This window comes from Arachis ipaensis, chromosome B7, assembly GCF_059453495.1.
Source record: "Arachis ipaensis isolate K30076 ecotype BB chromosome B7, ASM5945349v1, whole genome shotgun sequence".
NCBI classification, from domain to species: domain Eukaryota; kingdom Viridiplantae; phylum Streptophyta; class Magnoliopsida; order Fabales; family Fabaceae; genus Arachis; species Arachis ipaensis.
This window is the reverse complement of record NC_142442.1, coordinates 82,098,159-82,107,504: the sequence shown is the minus strand read 5'-3', so window position 1 is coordinate 82,107,504 and position 9,346 is coordinate 82,098,159. Positions and strand designations below refer to the sequence as shown.

At 40.2% G+C, this 9,346-nt stretch overlaps 1 non-coding gene and 1 pseudogene across 1 annotated transcript; both read left to right on the top strand.

The window, feature by feature from the left end:
• Positions 1–3,691: 3,691 nt before the first annotated feature.
• Positions 3,692–3,798, top strand: LOC148553161 (small nucleolar RNA R71). The gene has a single exon (XR_015892958.1). It is a non-coding gene; the product is annotated as a small nucleolar RNA R71 (small nucleolar RNA).
• Positions 3,799–7,471: 3,673 nt separating this feature from the next.
• On the top strand, positions 7,472–8,156 carry LOC148553160 (uncharacterized; annotated as a pseudogene).
• Positions 8,157–9,346: the final 1,190 nt, after the last annotated feature.

Below are 9,346 nucleotides of genomic sequence, written 5' to 3'. Positions count from 1 at the left end.
ATGTTCTGACTTTGTCAGGGTGGTTGGTAATGCTTCAAATCTTCCCCCCTCGCAGTAAATCTATCTCCATTGGCTTCATCAAGGATCTCCACATGTTCTAAGGAGAGAAGCCTGTTGATGGTGAAAACTTTAGGTAGCTGAGATGGGATGGTGGGGAGATGAGGTGGGATAACTGGAAAATAAGCTGAGATCACTTTATCCCCTGGAGAGAAGTCTTCTGTAGGGATCTTCTTGTTCCTCTACCTCCTTGGTGCCTTCTTCTTTGTTCCTTTTGATGTTGCCCTGCTCTTTGTGACCTCTTTTTCTAAGGAAATTTTGTTGCTGGTCTCATATGACTCTGGTGGTTTAGGTTCCTCCTGGTTTTCCTTTTGTTGTGACAACTGCTGACTGTCTTGTTCATCAACCAAGGGATTCCCAGGTGTACAGCTTGTGCTTCAATGCTTGTTTCTTCCACCAGTGCTTTGTCGTGCTCTCCCCTTGGTTCCTTGCTTTCCTGATCTGCTTCTTATGAGGGTTTGAAGACATTGAATGCAAGTTGTTCGTCATGTATCCTCATTATTAGCTCTCCTCGCTCCACATCTATGAGTGCTCTGGCTGTAGCTAGGAATGGTCTTCCCAATATGATTGGGTGAAGGTGACTCTCTTCCATTTCCAATATGACAAAGTCTGTGGGAAGGAAGTAGTTCCCAACCTTTACCAACACGTTTTCAACCACTCCTACTGCTTGTTTTTGAGTTTTGTCAGCCAGCCTGATGACTACGTCTGTGGGCATTAGCTCATTAATCTGCAGCTTCTTCATAAGAGATAAAGGCATTAAGTTGATGTTTGCTCCCAGGTCACAGAGTCCTTTGTCAAACATTGTTTCTCCTATGGCACAGGGGATGTGAAAACTCCCTGGGTCCTTCCTTTTTGTAGGCAACTCTGGTTGAATGAGAGCACTGCACTCCTTATTCATCACTATTGTTTGCCCTCCTTTGAGTGAGCTTTTCCTGGTCAGCAGCTCTTTCATATACTTAATGTATGAGGGCATTTGTTGGAGAGCCTTGATGAATGGTATGTTTACATGAAGAGATGCAAACATATCAAGGAAAATTGAGTATATTCTCTTTTCCACACCACCCTTGAGTCTTTGGGGAAAAGGTGCATAGAGTTTCAGCATCTCCTTCTGTGTAATTTTGGTTTCTTGGTGACCCTCTTCCTGCTTCTCTGTTGAAGTATCTCCAGAGTGTTCGAAGGGTTTGTTCAGCTCTTCCTCAGTCCCTGAAAGAACTAGAAGATTGATGGTTTAGAGGTTATAGTAAACTCTCGTCGTAAGTATAGTTACTAAACCAAACAATCAACCTTTCTTACAAACATTTTGGTTGTCACAAGTAACAAACCCCTAAATAAATTGATAACCGAAGTATTCAAACCTCGGGTCGTCTTCTCAAGGAACTACAGGGAAGTATGTTCTTATTATTAGTTATGGAGATTGTAAATTGGGGTTTTGAGAATGAGGAGGGAATGATTTAACTAACAAATAAAGTAAATGAAGAACAAGCAATTTAAATGGCAAGTAAAATAAATAAATGACTGTAAATACTTTTGGCAAGGTATGAGAAATTAGAGGTCCTATCCTAGTTACCCTTATCAATGATGATGAGAATTTAATCTTAATTCCACTTTGTTAACCTTTACTAAGATAAAGGAAGGTCAAGGGATTAATTGGTTGATCTTCGAATCCTATTTATTTCCTAAGGAAAGATTGGGATTATTGAAGTTCAATTCAATTAACAAAGATAACAATTACCATTCATGTTTGAGTTTGATAACTCCTGAATTACTGATTTCTTAACCAAGATCAAAAGAGAGGAAAGTAAATCTACTGGAATAAAAATGTCTTCAGATGGGAATAACAATAATGTAAATAAGAGAAAGCAATATTAAACTGAAATACCTCAAATAACTTTAATTCAAAAGAGTAATCTGTAACATGAATGTAGTATAAGCCAAATAGGCAACATAACTAATATAAGCATTAAAGTATCTAAAAGTAAGAGATAAATATAAAGTAAAAGAACATTAAACCTGGGATCGAAAGTCACTCCTAAAACTAAGAGAAATCCTAAATCCTAATCCTAAGAGAGAAGAGAGAGGAGAGAACCTCTCTCTAAACTAAATCTAAATCATGAAAACTAAGCTAAAGCCGTCTCTCTCCTTGAACGGATGCATTCCCTCACTTCATAACCTCTGGTCTATGCCTTCTGGACTTGGATTTGGGCCAAAAAGGGCTTCAGAATTTGCTGGGAGTGTTTTCTGCAATTTCTGGTGCGTAGCCTATGTCACGCGTCCACGTGGGTCACGCGGTCGCGTCATTCGGAGTTTTCCTTGTCACGCAGTCGCGTTAGTCATGCGACCGCGTCATATGTGTTCTGCTTAAGGCGCGCGGTCGCGTCAGTCATGCGGTCGCGTCGCTGCTTCTTTGCTTTTGGCATGCGTCCACGTCGTCCATGCGATCGCGTGGATGCCAGTTTCTTCATAAACTCCGTTTTATGCTTTCCTTCCATTTTTGTATGTTTTCTTTCCATCGTTTGAGTCATTCATGCCTTAGAAGATCTGAAACTACTCAACACACTAATCACGGCATCGAATGGAAATAAAGTTAATTAAAATAATTAATTTTAAAGCATAGGAAACATGTTTTTCACCTACATCACATAATAAGGAAGGGAAAGTAAAACCATGCAATTAATATGAATAAGTGGGTGAAGGATTGAATAAATCACTCAAACTAAGCACAAAATATATCATGAAATATGGGTTTATCAGTCCCCTTATCACTTATAGTGACCATCTTGCAGTCTTCCCATCTTACTTTCTTTACTTCACCTCTCGGGTTTTGCTCTGTGTCACTTGGGAAGCTGTCAGTAGGTTTGAGAATCTTCTCAGAGAGGTATCCCACTTGAAATTCTAGCCTCTTAATGGTGTCTCCCTGGTTTTTGATATTAGCTCGCACCTGCTCCTTGAACACCTTGTTCTCTTGGAGTTCCTTACATATGCCTTCAAGTAGGGTCTCAATCCTTGAGAGTCTATCTTCGAATGATGGTGAGTTGGAGTTTGAGGGATGAGAATGGCCATTTTGGTTTTGATATGGATGTTGAGAGGTGTTGTTAGGTGGATGCTGATATGATCTCTGTGTGAAATGTTGGTGAGCTGCATTGTTGTTGGGGTTGTGACGTCTCTGATCTTGGCCTTGATCTTGTTGATTTCCCCACCCAAAGTTGGGTGGTTCCTCCAACCAGGATTGTAAGTTTTGGAGTATGGATCATGGGCCTGCCTAGGTGAGTTTCCAATGTAGTTGGCTTGTTCCTGCTCACCCTCTGCTTCTGCATTCACTCCTTCTTGGGTTGCTGATGAGGTGGTGATTGCTACTACTTGGTTCCTCTCCATCTTCTTGGTAAGGTCAGCCAACTGCTTGGTAATCAGCTTGTTTTGGACCAGCAATGCATCCACGTTATTTAGCTCCATTACTCCTCTAGTGTTGCCTCTTTCAGAAGCATAGAAGTAGTCATTCTCCGCAACAGTCTCAATGACATCTGTGGCTTCTTCTATAGTCTTCTTGTTCAGAGATCCCCCAGATGAGTGGTCTACTGCCTTCTTTGATTCATAAGAAAGACCTTCATAGAAAATGTGTAACTGCACCCATTCATTGAACATATCTAGCGGGCACCTTCTTGTCAAGTCCTTAAACCTCTCCCATGCTTCATAGAGAGTTTCACCATCTTGTTGCCTGAAGGTTTGTACCTCAGCTCTTAACCTGTTGATTCTTTGAGGAGGATAGAATCTCGCTAAGAATTTGTTCACCACATCTTCCCAGGTTGTTAAACTCTCCTTCGGGAAGGATTCCAGCCATTTAGATGCTTTGTCCTTGAGTGAGAAGGGAAACAGAAGCAGTCTATAGGTGTCAGGATGAACACCATTAGACTTCACAGTATCACATATCCTCAGGAATATGGTTAGATATTGATTGGGGTCTTCTTGGATACTTCCTCTGAATGAACAGTTGTTCTGAACCAGGGTGATGAGCTGTGGCTTTAGTTCAAAGTTATTGGCATGTATGGTTGGCTTTTGGATGCTACTTCCACAGTTTCCTGGGTTTGGATTGATATAAGAGATTAGAACTCTTCTTTCTTGTCCATCATGATACACTGGACCTTATCTGCCATGGTTGTAAGCCTCTTCTTCATGATGGTTCTCCATATTCTCATCCATGTCTGGTTCAAAGTACTCTTCCTCTTCCTCAGCACCAACAACTCTCTTTCTTCTTGCTTCCCTCCTTAATCTAAGGAAGGTCCTCTCAGGTTCAGAATCAACAGAAGTTGAAGCCCCGCTTCTTCTACCTGTCATATAACCAACAAGGCCAAAGTAAAAGGGAGATAGAGAATATTTTTGTTAAAAATACTGTTAGTGTGAGTGATGCAATATATCAAACAGTTAGTGGGTTAGTGAACTGAATTGTAACAAATACGAGAACACCACAAACAGGTAGGGGTAAAGGGAAGAAAATAACTAAAACTGAAAGTAAATTACTCAAACAGAATTTAAATCAAACAAAAGAAAAATGCTCAATCTAGTTATCCACCAATTTAATCATTGTTGATACAAAATCAATCCCCGGCAACAGCGCCACAAACTTAATGCACAGAAACTTGTCTCTCAACAACTTTCCCTCGGCAAGTATACCAAATTGTCGTCAAGTAAAAACTCTTAATAGAGTGAGGTCGAATCCCGCAGGGATTGATTGGTCAAGCAACTTTAATTGGAGGAATTTTCTAGTTGAAGCTAAGCAGAATTTGATTGGAGAATTGCAGAAAATTAAATGGCGGAAAATAAATGGCAGGAAATGTAATTACTGGAAATCAAGGACTGAATGTAAATGACGGAAAGTAAATTGCAGAATCTTAAATGGGGAATGGGGAGGACGAACATAAAAGTAAATGGCAAAAAGTAAAGAGAATGGGTAAGATCAGAAATGGGGAGTTCATTGGGCTCAGGAGATGTTATATTCTCCGGATCAAGTTCATTTTCATCTCTTCCTCAATCAATGCATTCATTGATCTCCTTGGCAATCTTAAGTGATTGAATTCCAATTCCTTGGTAATTCAATCTCTCAAATCTTGATCAATAGCCAATTCCTTGGTCTGATTGCTCATGAGAAGAGATGAAGTGTGGTCACTGATTATACCACATGTATTCCCAAATAAAAATGTTGGTAGGATTATATGTCACTATATCCATCCAAACCCCAATTTTGTCCAACATGAGAAAGCATTTCTAGTATGATCTCTTCATTCCTCTTCCAAGGTTCCGAAGAGATCCAAGTATGAATAGCTTCTTTTCCAAGACAACTACCCAAATGGATGAAGATTGAAAGCTTTCTAGTAAGATCAAGAGAAAAGAAAGAAGAAGAATAATGAAAACTATTATTGATCCATCAAATTATAACAGAGCTCCCTAACCCAATGAAAAGGGTTTAGTTGTTCATAGCTCTGGGAATGGAAAACAAAGATGGAAAATACATTCTTAAAGTAAAATTAAAAGTGCAGAAAAAGTAAAATTATACAGAGAGTAGTTCTCCCAATGGCCAAAAGCTCCTCTCCTCTAGTTCAAAACTACTCCTATATATACTACTCTTCTGATCTTCTATTGGCTCTTCAAGTCTTTGGATATGGGCCTTTGGATCTTGAGTTGAAGCAGTTTGGAATCTTCAGTGGGCTCAGCTTTACTTGCAGAGAAAGTGTGAAGTAGGCATGGACTTTATCTAGGACGTTAGTGGCGTTAACGTTAAGTGAAAATGTGGGTTCGAGAACGTTAGTGACAATCACCTTTTTCACTAACATTCCTAGCCCAAGATGGTTCACGTTAACTTCAACTTTAGTGCACTAACGTGACCACTAACGTTGCCTCTTGATCCATCGCAAGCATTGTTGGCGTTCACCTTTGCCAATAACGTTGCTCTTAGCCCCCCTTTTCTCATGTTAGAGTCCACGTTAGTATAACTAACGTGGCTCTTAACGTGGGCATGCCTTAGCCTCGAGAGCGTTAGTGACACTTACCTTTGTTACTAACGCTCCAAACACCCCTTCTCACGTTAGTGCCTCACGTTAATTGTCTTAACGTGGCCACTAACGTGGTGGTGATTGCCATCTCCAATGTTAGTGAGAAAGGTGAGTGTCACTAACGTTGGTTCATCATTTCTTTCCTCCACGTTAGCTTCCACGTTAATGCAATTAACGTGGCAACTAACGTGGCTCATGGTGGCTTGGTCCAATATTAGTGACAAAGGTGAGTGTTACTAACGTTGGCGATTCCTTGCTCCTCCCACGTTAGAGTTCACGTTAATGTAGTTAACGTGACTCTTAACGTGGCCAATTGGGCTTAGTCCAACGTTAGTGACAATGGTGAATGTCACTAACGTTGGCATTGTCTTCCCTTTCCACGTTAAAGTTTATGTTAACTGAGTTAACGTGACTCTTAACGTGGCCAATTGCCAATTTGGAGTGTTAGTGGTATTCACTTTTACCACTAACGCTGGAGCTCCCTTTCTCTCCACGTTAACTACCACGTTAATGTAGTTAACGTGGCAATTAACGTGGGCCATGATGGTTTCGAAGGCGTTATTGGCAATCACTTTTCTCATTAACGTTGCAAGTTTATTCCCATTCCACGTTAGTGGTCACGTTAATTAGATTAACGTGGTTGCTAATGTGGCTCTTCCTTGCTTCCTTTGTCCTGAAATCAAGCAAATAAAGTGCATCAAAGCTCTAATCCAAGTTATGAGACATACATTATCCAATTTGTCATTCAATTCATGCATAATTCTCATAAAATCACATGAAATTCACAATGTTTGCTTGAATCAAGATGGAAGTGATTATCTACCCAAAACTTGCTTATTAACTAAGAAAATGCATGAAACTACCCTAAAACAGTAAAGAAAAGGTCAGTGAAACTGGCCAAAATGCCCTGGCATCAACTTGTTCTTTGAAATTCTTTTTGAACAATACAATCCAATTTCAATCAATTATTGCTTTGAACAAGAGTTATATGTCTGTGATTATTTTCAATCTTTTTAACATGAGTAAGTACATGCTTTCATTGTTGACTTGATTATTGCCTTTGTGCCAATTCTTGCTAAGTCTTTCAACTTCAAGACAAAATTTGCAATAACCAAGTTTTTGATTCAATTCACTTTCATTGATTATACCTAAGTTGTTTATACTTAGATTTTCAATTATTCCTTTTATTGCTACTTAGGTTGCTTGATTGTGGAAAACTACATTTTCCTTTGTGCATTTCACCTCTTTTGATTATGTTTTCTTCAATTAAGTATATGTTTACTTTATTGGTCCAATTTATATTGTTTGACTATTTCCTCTTGTGATTATTAATTGTTTCTCCTAAGCTGTATTTTGTTTTTGTCTTTTTCAGGATGCCTCACAAAGGAAAGGAGAAAGCCAACCCTTTGGCTCCTCCTCCTGCACGTCTAAGCACTCATCCGGACACTTTCGTCAATGAAACGGCCCAAGAGCAATACAGAAAATTAGAAAAGAAAGCCTTCCACTATAAAAGGAAGCTCAATGTACCGGATAAACATGCGAAACTCATTCATAACAGACTCGCTTTCTACCAGTGAAAATTCGTAGAATTCGACCCGGTGGAAATTGATGAACACCAGGTCAAAGAATTCTACGAAAATCTACTGAAGAGGGAGGCCACCACTATTTTTCTGAGAGGTGTCATGCTAGACACCTCTGACCATGCTTTAGAGGCCCTCCTGCAGATTCTGCATATTTCTCCGGCCAATGATGCTTATCCTAAAATAGTGAAGGACTTGACATCGAGCAAGCTTTCATTGGACGTTGTTCTGAAGAAGATTGGCCTACCAGAGGCCCGATGGGAATACAGCAGCGGTGAGAATGCAGTTCCACTAAGCATTGCATGCTCCGACTTAACTCCAGAAGCAAGGATCTGGCAGCAGATCATTGCCGACTACATCTTGCCGAGCACACATGCTACTCATATTCGCGTCCGTGTGGCCGTTCTTCTTTGGGCTATTCTGGAGGGGAAGAGGATCTCTGTTCTTCCCCTTATCAAAAACTTGATGTGGAAGGTGACCCAACAACAGAAGTACAAAATTCCATTCCCTTCGATGATCACCAGATTAGCTACTTTGTTTGGGGTGGAGAGACGTCCGACAGATCGGACGTCTGTCTACATCAGCAAACACCCATTCATACCATACGGAGAATATGATAGGCCACCTCAAAAGAAGAGGAAGACCACAGAGCTGCCATCATCATCTGAGCCCTCAACACCTCCTGTACTTTCCGTGCCTACACCTCGACTTCAGACACCTTATGAGCTGGGTCGGGAGATTTTTCGGACCCTCCACTGCTATGAGCGCCACAATGCGCGCCGCTTTCAGTGGATTGTGGTGAAGTTTGAGGGTAGAGACCCTGGACCACCTCCTCTGGATACACCAGAGCCCAAGCTTGAGGCTAAGACCGAGGAGGCAACAGTGGAGGAGCCAGTAGTTGGCAAAGCTGAGGAGAGAGCAGAGACGGCATCAGAGCCAGCTGAACCGACCATCCAAGAGCTGGCAGCTATAGCTGAGCCGAGAGTGGAGACCACCACAGAGCCTTCCTGAGCTATCATTGTTTATCAGTGACATCAGCACCCACCACCGCCAGACGGTGGAGCTTCTCACAGTTGACCCCCCGGTTTAATTCTTTTGGCACGGAAGGCCGTGCATAATTTATGTGTGGGGGAGGATCTACGATATTTTGAGTGTAAACATTCTCTCCTGAACACTCTTTATTTAGTTTATTTTTGACTTTATTATGATATTGTAGATATTTTTAGTACTTTGTCTTATGCTACATACTAGTATTTTGATCATTTGTATATATGTTAGTCGTTTCTGGTTTATCTCTAGTATTTCATTTTTAGTAGAAGTATATATATATATATAGTGCTTTATATTAATTGGTATATAGTATAGATTTTGGTTGTGAATGGATGATGTGAATAGCATATGCCTAGTTCAATTTTGATCCTAATTGTTCATGTTAATTTTTGCTTGTTGAAAATTAGGAAAGAACTAGGAAATTTTGAAAATTGCATCCATCACATACATACATACATACATATAGGAAATAATTTTGGTGAAAAACAATGAAAATTTTCAAGAATTTTGTTTCAAGGGCATTCTATTGAATTGATTTGGAAAATTGTTTTTGAAACTTGCTTGAATGCCTTTTATAGAACATAGAAGAGGAAAGAACAAATACCTTGTGAGTTTTTT